The sequence below is a fragment of the Conger conger genome, chromosome 9 (genome assembly GCF_963514075.1).
Source record: "Conger conger chromosome 9, fConCon1.1, whole genome shotgun sequence".
NCBI classification, from domain to species: domain Eukaryota; kingdom Metazoa; phylum Chordata; class Actinopteri; order Anguilliformes; family Congridae; genus Conger; species Conger conger.
In genome coordinates, this window is record NC_083768.1 from 4,691,957 (window position 1) to 4,708,965 (window position 17,009).

Here is a 17,009-nt window from a genome sequence, read left to right on the forward strand (position 1 = left end):
ATACACTTTGACATGCGTTTGCTGATCTGTGCGGTAGTTGACGTGGCTTTTGGGTGGGATCAGCACATGTTCGACACCATCATTTGCGTCGAACTCCGAAGCTCCAGAGGAGCTTTTGTGAGTGAAGTCTTTGCCTTCGATGGAGGTCTGGCTGTAATAGGCTCGCAGGGGCTGTCCTCCCATATTGATCACATACTTGGTCGCCTCATTGCTGCTGGGAACTCCCCCCTTCTCAGCTGCAGTTGGAGAGAGAGAAAAACACAACCAAACACATGAATGTCTGGGTGTGTGCAAGTGATGCTTGTATGTGCATATGTACGTGTGTGTGGGTGTGTGAGTGTGCATATGTGTGTGTGTATATGTGTGTGTGTGTGTGTCTGTGTGCATATGTGCGTGTGTGTGTGCATATGTGTAGGTGTGTGCATGTGATGCTTGTATGTGCATATGTACATGTGTGTGTGCGTGTGTGACTGTGTGTGTGTGTGTGTGCATATGTGTATGTGCATATATGTCTGTGCATGTTTCTGTTTGTGTGTGTATCTGTGTGTGCATATGTGCGTTTGTGTGTATATATGTGTGTGTGTGCATGTGAGTGTGTGTGTATGTGTGTGTCCCTCTCTACGTGCACCTGGCGGTCGAGCTGCACGTTCACGCCTGTTTTCCGTTCTGGTTCCTCAGTGGTGGAATGACTTGCCTTCCACTGTCAGGACAGCAGAATCCCTCCCCCTATTTCGACGCAGACTCAAAACCCACCTTTTCAAACTCTACCTTAGTCCTCCCTCCTGATTTCCCCTGCCCCTCCTTTCTGTTATCCCTATCCTTGTCTAACCCCCCCACAAGAAAAAAGAATTGCACTTATGATGACGACTATGTTTATTATATGTGTATTTTCCTAGTTCTGGATGTGATGCTTTGACTTATGGTAGAACCTATGCACTTGTAAGTCACTTTGGATTAAAAGCGTCTGCCAAATGACAAAAATGTAAAATGTAATGTAAATGTGTTTGCATATATGTGTGTGCATATATTTGTGTGTGTGTGCATATGTGTGTGTGCATGTGTATGTATGTGTATATGTGTGTGTGAGCATATGTGTGTGCATGTGTGTGTGTGCTTGTGTGTATATATGTGTGTGTGTGCATATGTGCTTGTGTATATGTGTGTGCATATGTGCATGTATGTGTTTGTGCATGTGAGTTTGTGTATGTGTGTTTGTGCATGTGTGTGTTTGCAAATGTGTGTGTACGATTGCGTGTGTGTGCGTGAGTGCATATGTGTGTGTGAGTGTGTGTGTCTGCGTGTGCTTGTGTGTGTGAGTGTGTGTATGTGTGCGTGCGTGCGTGTGTGTATGTGTGCGTGCGTGTGTGTGTGAGTGTGTGTGTGTGTGCGTGCGTGCGTGTGTGTATGTGTGCGTGTGTGTATGTGTGCGTGCGTGTGTGTGTGAGTGTGTGTGTGTATGTGTGTGTGTGAGTGTGTGTGTGAGTGTGTGTGTGTATGTGTATGTGTGTGTGTGAGTGTGTGTGTGTGTGTGCTTGTGTGTGTGAGTGAGTGTGTGTGGAAACAGTGAGAAATGTTTCAGTTTTTGCCTTGGGTCATCAGGGTGTCAGTGCAGAAGGCTTGCAGGGGCGTTGCTAGAAGTACGGTGTTGCCGATGTTGGCGTTGCCGCCGGTGGTGTTGCCGCTGTCGGTGGTGGTGGTGGTGTTGTCGGCGGTGATATTGGTGTTGGTGGTGCTGCTGGTGCTGCTGCCACTGTAGGTCTCATTTCTGCTTTGAGCTCCCCCCATCTCAGCTGCTGTTGGAGGGAGAGAAAAACACAAGCAAACGGATGAATGTCTGGGAATGTGCATGTGATGCTTGTATGTGCATATGTACGGGTGTGTGAGCATTTGTGCATGTGTGCCTGTGTGCATGGTTGTGTGCGCATGTGTTTCTTGTGTGTGCATATTGCTTGTGTGTGTGTGTGCATGTGTGTGTGTGTGTGTGTGTGTGTGTGTGTGTGAGTGTGTGTGTGTGTGTGTGTGAGTGTGTGTGCATGTGTGTGTGTGTATGTGGATGTTTTTATTTTATAAATTCACTCTCTTTTTGTGCAGAAACGTAAAAAAAAACTATTTGTGTAGCCCTCGGGGTAAAAGAAGACATCACATGCGCTTTGTTAAACTAACCAGGGCACATTTTAACTGATGTAAACTAGCAACATAAACAAGCCAGGCATTTCCTTCCTTTTGACTGTGGCAGTTATGGAAACCCTTCAAAGACACTTAAAACATACATTTTGTAAATAAAATTTAAGCAAAATATCAACCGTGTGTAACTCATTGCAAAAAAAGGAATATCATAACAAAGTAATATTTTTCTACCAGTTGATGAATACTTTTTATCAAGACGTTGTATCGTAAGGCAGGCTCCTCTGTCCTGGATCTCACCTGTTCAGGTAGGCGGCTGGGTGTGGTCACAGGTGAAGGTCACAGGTTGCTGGAGAGCTGAAGATCAGAGGTGTTCTGAGTGCCTCTCTCTCTGGGTTTCTGGCCTTATATTCTCTCTGGAGGTGAAGGTGGGGCCAGTTATGGCTCACCTGTTTGGGGATTTCATAACTTCTCAACTATTGTTTCTTCACTTCACAAGAACTCTCACTGGAAATGTAAATATTTGTTGTAATATTATTGCTTCATATTCTGAATGCTTGCCATGCACCCATTAGGCATTGGAGCTGAATAATATATGCAAATGTGGCTTGCTTGATAAAAATAATGCAACATTAATTTTTAACATATGTTTTTAAACATATTGTAAACTATTACATGGTCAGTACTGGTCAGTACGTACTGTCCGAGGATGAGTTTGAAGAATTCATTAACAATTTGGTCCTTTAAAACTTATTTTGAAGTGAATGAGATTCACAATATCTAACTTGTCTGACAGTAAATACTACAGTTCATGATGAATGGTGACAGTTGGCTGTGTCACTTATAAAGTGTTTGCACCGGAAGTCGTTCTGCTTTCTAGCGCAGGAAAAGCACCCAAAAAAGACAAGAACCAGAAATCATTTCATTCAGTGATCAAAGCAAACTTAAATGTTCATGTAATTGAAAAAATGCATGATAAAAACACATATTCATGAAAATAAACTAAATACTGAGCATGAAAGTTTCATGTCACTCTTCAAGATTTATAACTTAATACACGAGATATCAACACAGAACCAAATCTCATACACAAGAATCCACAAAATTAAAATCAACAGGGCAGAAAGCCACAAGGGCAAGGGCTTGGGTATAAGGGGGCTAGAACAGGGGGAAGGGAGCAAAAGGGCTGGAAAAAGCAGCATATGAAGAACGAGCCAGGTGCAACTGAAAAGGACAGGTATAAATACACAGGGGAATGAGACAAACTAGGCGGGGCATGGGAGTGAGGGCAGCCTAACAAATAAACATCAGCTATTTGTAATCTTGCTAGCGAATCACCAGAACAACTGCAAGTTGTCTCTGGGCCTTTGAAGGACTAAGGAGGGGAAACCAACGTCCCTCTCCACACCAGAACTTCCTTTAAAAATTCTGTCAGGTCCAGAAACGGCATTTGTGGAGGCCATGGAATGTGCTAACCCTTAATGCCATTGGAAAATGAGGGACATCATTGTGAGGGAACAGTGTTTGTGATATAGGCCTCACATGGTTACCCCCTAAAATGACATTATAATCCTTGACTGATACATCACCATGCGGAACAATCCATGAGATTACCATCCACACCAGGTCCATCTCCATGTATAACAGGTGGAAACAGACACTGTGGATTGATAGTTCCTTTGGCTTTCTCTGACAATAAACCCATCCAGAAATAACATTTTGCATTTACATTTTTGTCACTTGGCAGATACGTTCAATCCAAACTGATTTACAAGTGCACAGGTTCTTCCACAAGTAAAAAACATCCAATCCATAACTAGCAGAACATGCGTGAAGTGCTGTTCTAAACAAAAAGACAATAGTCATCGTAAGTGCAATTTTTATTTATTTATTTTATTAGGGTTAGACAAAAGGCAGAGGAAATTAAGAGGGAGGAACATCCACATTTTCCTGCCTCCCTGCTGATCAGTCTGGATTAAATCTGATTATTGTCCAAAATGTGTGAAGCGTATCATGAGCCCCAGCTCTCAGGTTCCTCACAAAGCCCTTCCTGAGTCCCACTTTGCCTGTGGATCCCCAGGGTCGTAGGGCTGACTGTGGGGGTACCTGGAGAGGGCTGAGATCAGGTGTGTTCTGTAAGGAGTGGATCAGACGTCGGATGGTGTGAAGATGGTCATGCCACATCTGTGGCACCAAGCCCATTAGATCAGTCACGGCCCACGTTCTTCATCCGAGGGGCGCTGAGGAGGCTGAACCCTCACACGCTTGGTGTGATCGTGGGGGAAAGGTTGCAAGATATTATATCTATGAATGATGGAGTGTAATGGATTACAATGGATTACAATGTAATGTTTGTACCTCTCATTGTAATATACCTTGTGATTTTGGCTGAACCTGATTTGGGTGAATTAAAGGAAAGGAGACAAAACCCCAGATTGCTTGGTTTCTTCTCCTTATCTCCAAAATCCAGGCCTTTGTTCTTGACCATGAAAATGGGCCAACAATTTGGAATTTGAAGCCAAACCCCGAACAGGCAGTGAGACCTTCAGGTCAGGGGGCGAAAGCAAATGGCTTCTACAGAGACAGATTTCGCACAGTTTCCCCTCGGCTGCTGTTAACGAAAACTAGATCATTGCACCAGTCGCACTGAACCAATCAGAATAACACCAAACATTACTATATTGTGACCTGGGATTATCATGAAACATCTTTATGCCATCTCCAGTATTTCTGTGCTCAAAACCTGCAAGGAATGTGAGAGAAGAGGGGCTTCACAGGGGGCCCATGAAGACTCCTCCAGGAACCCCACTCTAGCTTTCCCCCACAGGCCTGGGTGCCAAAAGGTGGGGGCTGACGATGTATGCTCCAGGAGGGGAAAGTCAGCAGTGACCAGCGCATGACACCAAATGTTAATTATTTCCAGCTTACAAAGCCACAGGATTCCACTCTTTGGCCTGAGATTACATTACATTACATTATTGGCATTTGGCAGAGCAACATACAGTTGATTAGACAATCCTCCCCTGGAGCAATGCAGGGTAAAGGGCCTTGCTCAAAGGCCCAACGGCTGTGCGGATCTTGTTGTGGCTACACCGGGATTAGAACCACCGACCTTGCGTGTCCCAGACGCGTGGCCGCCTGAGATCATACATTGCTCAACCTGAGTGGAGAAGGATGACTTCTGAGGGAAAATCTTGTAAAATACAGAAAGCAGTTTGTCTTTTTTGGTTGATCCTTTTGTTGAATTGTGCATGTCTTTAAGGTAGTGATGGTCAGTGAGATGGTGATGAGGCACGATTGGCTACTAACTGCCCAGTGAGGTCTTTCCCAGAGGTGGGTTTAGCTTTCCCGGGGATCCCAGCTCCTGGGAGTCCATGGGGTGGGGCCCTTTGCTGGCTGCTGGCCTGGGTGGGCTTGTGGCCATGAACTGATCGGCCATTTCTTGGTCAGGTTTCACGTCCATTTGCAGTTTGTACCAATTCAGGGGTAGAGAATAGAGAACACTAAGTCACTTAGATCACATTTCTTCCTTATTCTGACAATAGCTGAACCCCTTGACCACATCTGCATGCTGCATTTAGTTGCTACCACATAATTGGCTCATTAAATATTTTCATTAACAAGCTGGGGTACATGTCTGCCTAATAAAATGCTCAATGAGTGTAGATGCCCTCTTACCAGTGCATGAAGTGCATCGGTTACCTACTGACTTTTGATTTTGGCCTTTTGTACCTTTATTCTTGGATCCAACACTTAGCTCCCACTTGAGGTCCTGGGAGATGATGGTTCCCAGAAAGCGGCAGGACTCCACAATGTTGACAGGGGAGTCTCTCAAGGTGATGGGGGTGGGTGGGGCTGGGTTCTTCCTGAAGTCTACAACCATCTCCACTGTCTTCACAGAGTTGAGCTCTAAGTTGTTCTGACTGCACCAGGTCACCAGATGGTCAATCTCCCACCTGTAGGCTGACTCATCCCCACCAGAGATGAGTCCAATAAGGGTGGTGTCGTCCGTGAACTTCAGGAGCTTGACAGACTGGTGACTGGAGGTGCAGCTGTTGGTGTACAGGGAAAAGAGCAGAGGGGAAAGAACGCAGCCTTGGGGGGAACCGGTGCTGATGGTTCGGGAGTCAGATACATGTTTTCCCAGCTTCACGTGCTGCCTCCTGTCAGACAGGAAGTCTGTGATCCACCTGCAGGTTGAATCAAGCACTCTCAGCTGGGAGAGCCTGTCCTGTAGCAGAGTTGGCATTATTGTGTTGAAGGCAGAGCTGAAATCCACAAACAGGATCCTGGCGTAGGTTCCTGCGGAGTCCAGGTGCTGTAGGATGAAGTGGAGAGCCATGTTTACTGCATCGTCTACAGACCTGTTAGCTCTGTAGGCAAACTGCAGGGGGGTCCAGGAGGGGGTCTGTGATGGATTTGAGGTGGGATAGCATAAGGCGCTCAAAAGACTTCATCACCACAGAGGTCAGGGCGACGGGTCTGTAATCATTCAGTCCTGTGATCCTTGGCTTTTTGGGGACTGGGATGATGGTGGAGGTCTTGAAGCAATCTGGTACATGGCAAGTCTCCAGTGAGGTATTAAAAATGTCTGTGAACACTGGAGACAGCTGATCAGCACAGTGCTTCAGGGTGGATGGAGAGACAGAGTCTGGCCTGACTGCTTTGCGGGCGTTCTGCTTCTTGAAGATCCTGTTGACATCTCTTTCCAGTAAGGACAGAGGTGTCTCTGAGGTGAGTAGCTGTGGAGTGGCCCAGGCTCCTGCTGTGATGGAGGAGGTGTTGGAGGGGGGGGGCTGGAGCTGGTGGCTGGGTCATGGGGGATGGTGTCAGGACTGTGTCATTGACCTTCAAAGCGACAGTAGAACTCGTTCAGGTCGTTGGCCAGGCGTGAATTGTTCATGGAGTGGGGGGTTTTTGTTTTGTAGTTAGTGATCTGTCTGAACCCTTTCCAGACAGAAGCAGAGTCATTGGCTGAGAACTGGCGTTGCAGCTTCTCTGAGTACAGTCGTTTAGCTTCTCGCACCTCCTTGCTAAACTTGTACTTGGCCTCTTTAAACATGACTCTGTCCCCACTCCTAAACGCATCTTCCTTCTCTGACCTTAACTGTCTGAGTTTGGCTCTGAACCAGGGTTTGTCGTTGTTGTAACCCACCCTGGTGCGTGATGGCACACAGCTGTCCTCCCAGAAGCTGATGTAGGAAGTGCCTCTGTGTTCTCGTCCAGATTGTTGGTAGCAGTCCTGAAACCATCCCAGTCAGTACAGTCCAAACACGCCTCCACAGCATCACTGGTCCACTTCTTTGATCCTCACAACAGGTTTAGAGAGCTTTAATGTCTGCCTGTATGCAGGAATCAGGTGGACCATGAGGTGGTCAGTCAGAGTCCCAGTGCAGCACGGGGGACGGCATGATACGCACTGCTTGCTGTGGTGATCCAGTGATCCAGAATGTTCTTCTCTCTGGTCGGACATTTAATAAACTGTTTGTATTTGGGGAGTTCATGGCTGAGGTTACCTTTGTTAAAGTCGGCGAGGACAATAACTAAAGAGTCTGGGTTTGTCCGCTCCACACGCAGTATCTGGTCGGCGAGCATGCGCTGTGCCTCCGGCACGTTAGCCTGCGGTGGAATGTAAACACCGACCAGTATGAATGAAACAAACTCACGGGGGGGAGTAGAAGGGTTTGCAGTTTATGAGAAAAGATTCCAGATCCGGAGAACAGTGTTGTAGGATCACTGTGACGTCGTTACACCAGCCACTGTTTATGTAAAAGCACAAACCTCCGCCTTTCGTTTTGCCAGAGAGTTCTGTGTCGCGATCCGCTCTGAAGAGTTGGAAGCCCGGCAGCTGCAGCGCAGAATCCGGTATCGATCCACACAGCCACGCCTCCGTGAAGCACAAAACAGAAGATGAAGAAAAGTCTCTGTTTTCACCCAGCAGTAGCTGAAGTTCATCCAGATTGTTGCCCAGTGAACGCACGTTAGAGAGAAATGTTCCAGGTTACGTTGTGCGATATCCGCGTCGGCGGAGACGCACAAGCACGCCAGCGCGTCTTCCGCTCCTCCGGCGTTTCACTGTGTGTGTGAAGGTGAGCGCACCTTTGACCACAGTCTTCAGTAGTTCCACAGATGTGGCGATGAATGTGGGAAGTAAATCCGTGGGGGTTGTAGCCCTGATGTTCATGAGCTCTTCTCTGGTCTACGAGCTCCCAGAATTATCGCAAAACACTGAACTGACAAACAAAACAAGACAATATAACGCGCACGACACACCGAGGCGACCGTCCACGGCGCCATCTAGTTAAAATCTCTTTAAAAATATCTAGTACAAATGAAAGATGTGCCATTTGATTCTAACTCTTATAAGAAGTCTTGAGTCTTTATTTCACTATCAGTGATTGGCCAAAGTGATTTTGGCCCCAATGGTGATTATATTCATAAATGCTTTTGTAAATGTCTGTTAACTAATGCATATTTGTGCTTATATACCTTAACAGTGTGCTGTTCACAACCCCGATGATAATTATCAGGTTTCATTTGCCAGTCCTGTTCATTGTTTCCTGAAGGAGTTTTTATTTAACAACTGTGAAATTTCTTAGTTATCAAACTAATAGTATCAGGGTGTGTGAAAGTTGGCTTGGAGCGACACTCCCTCCCAGTGTACTCTGTGTCAGCACCCATTCCAGTCTGCTCTCTCCTACAGAAGGCACTTCCAACGACGTGGCCCTCCGCGGCATGGGACCCCCGCCACCCGACCACCTCAGTGACCAGAATGTACCAATTCAGGGTTAGAGAACAGAGAACAGGGTTCTTTATTCTGCTGAAGGGGAGTTCATGCAACAATGTGTTAAAAGTCCAACAGGACACAAGAATTCCTCAAATAAATAATAAGGAAACAGCTGCAAAAAAAGATTGTTGACGAACCTAGACAACATAATACATGATAAGACACTACGTGACTAAGACAACATAAATAAACATAAATCAACATAAAACATGGCGAGACAGACCTGAAACGTGACAGGACCCCCCCCTTAACGACCGACTCCTGGCGGTCCTTGGAATTTATCAGGGTGGTCACGATGGAAGTCTCTGATGAGCGATTTGTCCAGAATGAGACTGGGAGTGACCCAGGAACACTCCTCAGGGCCATAGCCCTCCCAGTCAACCAAGTATTGCACCCCACGGCCCCTCTTACGAATGTTCAAGAGTTTCTTAACAGTGAATGCAGGGTGGTTGTCAATAATGCGGGGGGGAGGTGGTGGGGGATCCGGGGGACATATGGGGTGAGAGGATACGGGCTTAATACATGAAACATGGAATGTGGGGTGAATCTTAAGGGAAGCAGGGAGTGACAATTTTACAGAGGAAGGATTGATGATTCTGTGGATCTTAAAGGGACCAATAAAGCGGGGTTGTAGCTTGTGAGAGGTGGCTTGAAGGGGAATGTCCTTAGTGGACAGCCAGACGGAGTCACCTGGTTTGTAGGCCGGAGCTGGAGTGCGGTGGCGATCAGCAAAACGCCGATTACGATCTGCCGTGCTTAGCAGCGCGGCCTTGGCATCCCTCCAAACCTTGGAGCACCGTTTCATGTGGATGAGGAGGGAGGGAACAGCGATCTCGGCTTCCTGGTCAGGAAACAATGGAGGTTGGTAGCCCAAGGAGACCTCAAACGGAGATTTCCCGGTGGCGGCGCAGGGTAAGGTGTTGTGTGCGTATTCCACCCAGGTTAGCATCTTGCTCCAGCCGGCTGGATTCTTTGCCGATACGCAGCGTAGAGCGGTCCCCAGGTCCTGATTGGCCCTCTCCGTTTGGCCATTGGACTGAGGGTGGTAGCCCGAAGAGAGGCTAGCTGTGGCCCCGAGGGCCACGCAGAACGCCTTCCAAACTTGGGAGATGAATTGGGGGCCGCGGTCAGAAACGATGTCCGAGGGAAGCCCGTGAATGCGGAATACTTCTCTCACCAGAACCTCTGCGGTCTCTTGGGCGGTGGGCAATCCAGCCAGGGGGATGAAGTGTGCCGCTTTGCTGAATCGGTCCACCACAGTGAGGATGGTGGTGTTACCTTCGGAAGGGGGAAGTCCGGTAACAAAGTCCACGCCGATGTGGCTCCAGGGTCGGCTGGGCACAGGCAGAGGTTGGAGTAGACCAGCAGGGGCTTGGTGTGAGGCCTTGCTTCTGGCACAGGTGGTGCATGCCTTGATGAAGCGCCTGGTGTCAGGGATCATGGAGCTCCACCAGAATCTCCTCTTCAGCACCGCCAAGGTGCGGGTAAAGCCGGGGTGGCAGGAAAGGAGGGATGAATGGGCCCATTGCAGCACCTGTGTCCGAGCGGCTGCGGGAACGTATAGGCGTAATCCGGGGTTGGGCCTAGGATCGGGTTCATCCCGTAGAGCCCTCTGGATCTTCCAGGTGACGGACCCAACGGTGCAGGAGGCCGGAAGGATGTTCTCTGGAACCTCACGCTCAGGACAGGTGTTAAACTGGCGAGAAAGGGCGTCAGGCTTAACGTTCTTAGAACCCGGGCGGTAGGTGAGTGAGAAGTTGAACCTCCCGAAGAACAGTGCCCATCTGGCCTGTCGGGAGTTCAGCCTCTTGGCTGTCTGGAGGTATGCCAGGTTCTTGTGGTCGGTCCAAACGATGAACGGCTTCTCGGACCCCTCCAGCCAATGTCTCCACTCCTCCAACGCCAGTTTGACTGCTAGCAGCTCTCGGTTCCCAACGTCATAGTTCCTCTCCGCCGGGGACAGCTTCTTGGAGAAGAAGGCGCAGGGGTGTAGTCGGTTGTCAGCGGCCGCCACCTGAGAGAGCACTGCTCCCACCCCTGTGTCGGAAGCATCCGTCTCGACCACAAACTGGCGGGTGGGGTCGGGGTGTACCAGGATGGGAGCGGAAGAGAACAGTCTCTTGACCTTGGTGAAGGCCGTCTCAGCTTCGGAGCTCCACCGGAGGATCGGTCTCTCCGACCGACGTTGTCTGGCACGGTTGTCCAGGCGGATCGTGGTGCGCACGAGCTGGTCGAACTGGGTGATGGGGTCCAGTCGCGCCAACTCGTCCTGGAGCGTCTCACTCAGGCTGGCCAGGAAGAGATTTGCCAACGCCGCATCGTTCCAGCTAGTAGCCGCCGCGAGGGTGCGGAAGTCGATGGAGTGGTCTGCCGCGATCTTCCGTCCTTCGCGCAGAGCAATCAGTCTCTGGGATGGCTCCTGGTCGCTGGATGCGTGTTGGAAGACCTTCCGAATCTCATCGGCGAAGACTGGGTAAAGAGGAGGGAATGAATCCCCGGACCACACCGCCGTAGCCCAGTCCAACGCCCTCCCCTTGAGTAGCCCCATCACATAGCCAATCCGACGGTCGTCGCTGTTGTAGGTCTGGGGCTGTTGCCTGAACACGAAGTCGCATTGTAGAAGGAAAGCCTTGCACCTCTCAGGTTCTCCACCAAACCTCTCCGGAGGGGGTTGTTGGGGCTCTCGGAATTGGCAGGTTCCCGTGGGGTTGAGCGCTGGGGATGAGGGTGGGTGGGAAGGCTCCTCCCGTGGTTGTGGCAGGACCGCGACGGCGAGCCTCCTCATCTCCGCACACAGTTCACGAATCTCCAGGTGAAGTTTGGAGATTCCTTGTGAATGCTGCCGGACGATGGCTCCTTGTTCCTGGAGGGCGTGGCACATGGCAGTAGAGTCAGCAGGGTCCATTTTGGCTAAATTGTTCTGAGACGGGTGCGTGGGGGTTGGACCCAAAATGCACGACTCAGAAACGATAGTTAAATAAAGTCCCGTTAGGGCTTTATTCGGGACGAGTCCCAGGAGCGTAGTAAACACAAGCAAAGTCCATACACGAAGATCCAGCCAAACAAATATAAAACAAACAAAAAGCACGGTGCCGAGGGAAGAGGCAATCTCGTAGTCGGTAGACGTGCAGGGAGGTCCGGTAGCAGGAGAGCAGTCAGCGGGGCAGATGAACAGGCGGACGGCAGGCAGAGGCGTAGTCGTAGGCGAAGCGGGAGTCGAAACCATGAAACAATCAGCGGGGCAAAAGTACAAAAACGGTAGGCGAGGACGTAGTCAAAAAACAAACGATGGTCACAAAACAGAAATCAATAAATTATGGTCGGTAAACAGGCTTGGATCGTAACGTGTAATCAAAACAGTAAATGCTCAAGAGTTGCGTGGAAAACAGAGGCAGACAATTTCGCAGTGAACAGTTGCGCGACTGGGCTATAAATGCAGGTGTAGACAGGTGTAGACAATTAGTTAGAGCGTAGCAAGGAAATGGAAAACAGGTGCGATGGATGACAAGTTTAACAAGGAGATTAGTAATCATTAGTAATAAACCTATCCTGCCCTAGCATTAGTAAATTAATAAATGACATGCACGAGAAACGTAAGGTAACATGAACACATGATTAGTTTGTTAGTCTCTACCCAATCCTGATCTAGCGTTAGTAGTTTTAGTAAATAGACAAATGGAAACAGAGGAGTGAATGACAGAACGAGAGAGAGAGAGAGAGAGAGAAAAGGCGGAACGCAAGGTTTGCGGAAAAACATGTAAAAGTGTATGCATAACAACGACCAGTTAACGTAACAATAAACATGCATCAAAACATAACACAAAGCGAAACTAAGACGATAATCACTCAACATAACCAGGTAATAAAATCGTACGAAAACATAACTAGACATGACAAGAAAATAAATCGTAACGAGACATAACTAAACATGACAAGAAAATAAATCGTAACGAAACATAACTAAACAACATGACGAACCTAGACAACATAATACATGATAAGACACTACGTGACTAAGACAACATAAATAAACATAAATCAACATAAAACATGGCGAGACAGACCTGAAACGTGACAATTGTGTTGTAATACAGTAGTAAGATGGAAATCCACTTTCCAAAAGCCACTTTTGTGTGTTCACCGTTTACTTTGTGTGTGCATGAGTTTTTAGGCTGGCCTGTAGTGTAGTGGTTAAAGTGCATGACTGGGACCCACAAGGTAGGTGGTTTGATCCCTGGTGTAGCCACAATACAATCTAAACCCATGTACTCGCCAGGTCAAGAATTCAGGCCTTATTTTTAATTCTGATGAGTTTTCGCTTGACAACCATCTCAAATCAATAATTAGAACTGCCTTTTATCACCTCAGAAATATATTCATGTCTGAACAGGAAGGATCTTGAGGTGCTGAGCCACTCCTTTATAATATATACTGCAAGTCTTTCTTTGCTTGATTACTGGACAGTCAACTAAATAGGTTGCAGATCATTCAAAATGCAGCTGCCAGGTTACTGACTCACACCCGCAGGTCAAAACATATCAGATGATTGCACTGGTTGCCTGCTGTCTGTTAAACAGTATATTGATTATATGGTTTCAATCATAAGACATTACAGGGGAAAGGGCCTTCCTTGAACAATTGTCAGCACATTATGTACCAGATCGATCTCTGCACTCAGAAGGTGAGGAACTGCTAGTGGTACCAAGTTCAGCTGGTCTGAGGAAGTCCCCTTTAACCAGCCATGGCTCTGAGCCTATCTTTCTCCCTGGCTGCCCCAAACACCCACTTCCACAAACCCCACTCTTTTACCCCTTTCCCTGCGTCAGAGGAGACCAGTGGCAGCTGTGTGAGTTAATCGACTGGCCGGAGCTGAGCAGATCAATTACCCCGGTCCACATACACACCCAATTACCCAATTCCCAATCAAGAGAAGTGCTCTTACTAAGCCAGTGGCTTGTCACGCTCACCTCCTGACAACACCAGTAATTATATAACTTAATTCCATGTTTAAACTCAACCGTTGAAGTTAATTTGAGACTGTGTGTATGCAAGTTCACAGCAACAAGTCAAGACAGCATGAAATAGTTGTTTCTGAAGTTGTCAGGTGAGTAATGTTTCTGTTTGTTTAAAATATGTCATATTGGCAGTTAAAACATGCACAAACAATTAACAAGCTCCCAGGCACAAACCACAGAGTGCCATTCTTTGGCCTGAGATTAATACATTGATCAACCTGAGTGGAGAGAGAGATCTGACGGCAACTGCTGGAAATAATGACTTCATAGATGAATATATATTAATGCATCAATCTGCACAATCAACCCAGACCACTGGTAGAAGAGACAATGATGGGCTAAGGATTTATCACTTCAAATGAATACTCAGTGACAGCTTTATTAAGTAAACTTGTACACTAGCTTGTTAATGCAAATATGCAATCTGCCAACATGTGGCTGCAACAAAATGCATACAAGCATGCAGATAAGGTCAACAAGAAGTTCAGCTGTTTTCCAGACCAAATGATAGAATGGGGAGGAAATGTGATCTAAGTGACTTTGACCGTGGAATGATTGTTGGTGCCAGACATGATGGTTGGAGTATCTCAGAAACTACTGTTCTCTTGGGATTTTCACGCACAGCAGTCTCTGGAGTTTGCAGAGAATGGTGCAGGCAAAAGTGCCTTATTAATGAAAAAGGTCAGAGGAGAGGGGCCAGACTGGGTGGGCTTGTGGCCATGAACTGATCTGCCATTTCTTGGTCAGGTCTGAGGTACGATTGCAGTTTGTACCAATTCAGGGGTAGAGAATAGAGAACAAAGTCACTGAGACATTTTGTCTGAACAATAGCTGAACCCCTTGACCACATCTGCATGCTTTTAAGCATTTAGTTGCTACCACATAATTGGCTGATAGAATATTTTCATTAAAAAGCTTGTGGACATGTCTGCCTAATAAAGTGCTCGCTGAGTGTAGATGCCCTCTTACCAGTGCATAAAGTGGGTCAGCTGCCAACTGAATTTTGGCCTTTTGTCCCTTCATTCTTGGATCCAACACTTGTTATAGTGCTAGGATTGAGTTATTCACCACAATAAGTCCATTTGTCTTGGGCTGTAGGTTTGTGTTTGAAAACCTTTCCTCAAATGCATAATTTTGTATCAGCATTTCTTTCCTTTGCAATTTTAAGTAAAATAAAAATAAAAAGTAGTTAACATCGCTTTAAAAATATCGAGTACATAATGAAAGATGTGCCATTTGATCCTAACTCTCATAAGAAGTCTTGATTCTGTCTTTCATGAACAGTGTTTGGCCACAGTGATTTTGGCCCAAATGGTGATTATATTCATAAGTGTTTTTGTGAATGTTTGTTGACTGATGCATATTTGACCTTAACAGTGTGCTGTTCACAACACCGGCACCCCACACTCTTGCAGCAAGATCCTGCAGAGAAAACAATCATCAGCCTTCTCCAGATCCACACAATGACAATTATCAGGTTTCATTTGCCAATCCTGTTCATTGTTTCCTGTAGGAGTTTTTATTTAACAACTTTGAAATGCCTTAGTTATCAAACTAATAGTATCAGGGTGTGTGAAAGTTGGCTTGGAGCGACGCTCCCTCCCAGTGTACTCTGTGTCAGTACCCATTCCAGTCTGCTCTCTCCCACAGAAGGCACTTCCAACGACGTGGCCCTCCGCGGCATCAGACCCCCTCCACCCGACCACCTCAGTGACCAGAATGTACCAATTCAGGGTGAGAGAACAGAGAACAGTGTTCTTTATTCTGCAGACGGGGAGTGGGTTCATGCGATAAGGTGTTAAAAGTCCCACAGGACACAAGAATGCCTCAGACAAATAATAAGGAAACAGATGCAAAAAGTAAGATTGTGTTGTAATACAGTAGTAAGATGGAAATCCACATTCCAAAAGCCACTTTTGTGTGTTTTGTGTGTTTACTGTTTCCTTTGGGTTTGTATGTGTTTTTAGGCTGGCCTGTAGCGTAGTGGTTAAGGTGCATGACTGAGACCCATAAGGTAGGTGGTTCAGTCCCTGGTGTAGCCACAATACAATCTAAACTCATTTGCCCCCCAGGTCAAGAATTTGGGGGTTATTTTTGACGCCCAAATCAAAAACTAGAGCTGCCTTTTATCACCTGAGAAATATACTCATACCTAAGCAGGAAAGATCTTGAGGTGTTGAGCCACTCCTTCCTAATGTCCTGTTTGGACTCCTGCAAGTCTTTGTTTGCTTGATTATAGAACAAATAGAATAAACAAAGTCACTTAGATCACATTTCTTATCCATTTTTTTTGCTACCACATGATTGGCTGATTAAATAATTTCATTAACAAGCTGGTGTACATGTTTGCCTAATAAAGTGCTCACTGAGTGTAGATACCCTCTTTGTGTATAGTGTGTTGTACTTTCCACAAGGTGAAACCAAAATGTCTAAAAAGAGCCTTTAATAAGAGTTTAGTGTGCAATTTAATCACATGTGAATGGTTTGCTTACAAATCTAAAGGCAGAAGTATCCACTAAAGACCCACCAGGAGGGTCTAGACATCCCCCTTCTGGCTCCTGATTGGCTGCTCTGCTTCTGCTTCCTGGTGCCTTAATACAGCTGTGCTATGAGTGCACTTTGTCCCTCCCAGAGATCAGTGCCTTTAATCTTGTGCTTCTCTGTGACATTTTGACCCTCTGGTGTCTGTCCAAACCCACCGCGTATGTTAATCAATCCAGCTTCAATAATAAATCTCTATCATGAGTAAATCTGTGTGTGGCTGTTCATTGGGGGGAGAGCGGTCCAGTTCTTTCTCCAGATCTTATGACTATAAGGGTCACAAATTCACTCTTTGGTCACAACTTGATAAACGTTTACATGATTTTCTAGGCTAGTGAGTGGTGTTTCTCACGAATGCTTAATACCAATTACATTTCAGACATTACGCATTACAACACACATTCATTTAAACTGACATTTAAAATATGATTTAAACCCTTCAATTAAATCACTTGTAAGGCACCAGGACAATGAACGTAATAGTGAACCCACAGAAGTTAAAAGTAAGGTCTTTATTAACTTTGAGGCTCATCAGACAGGCA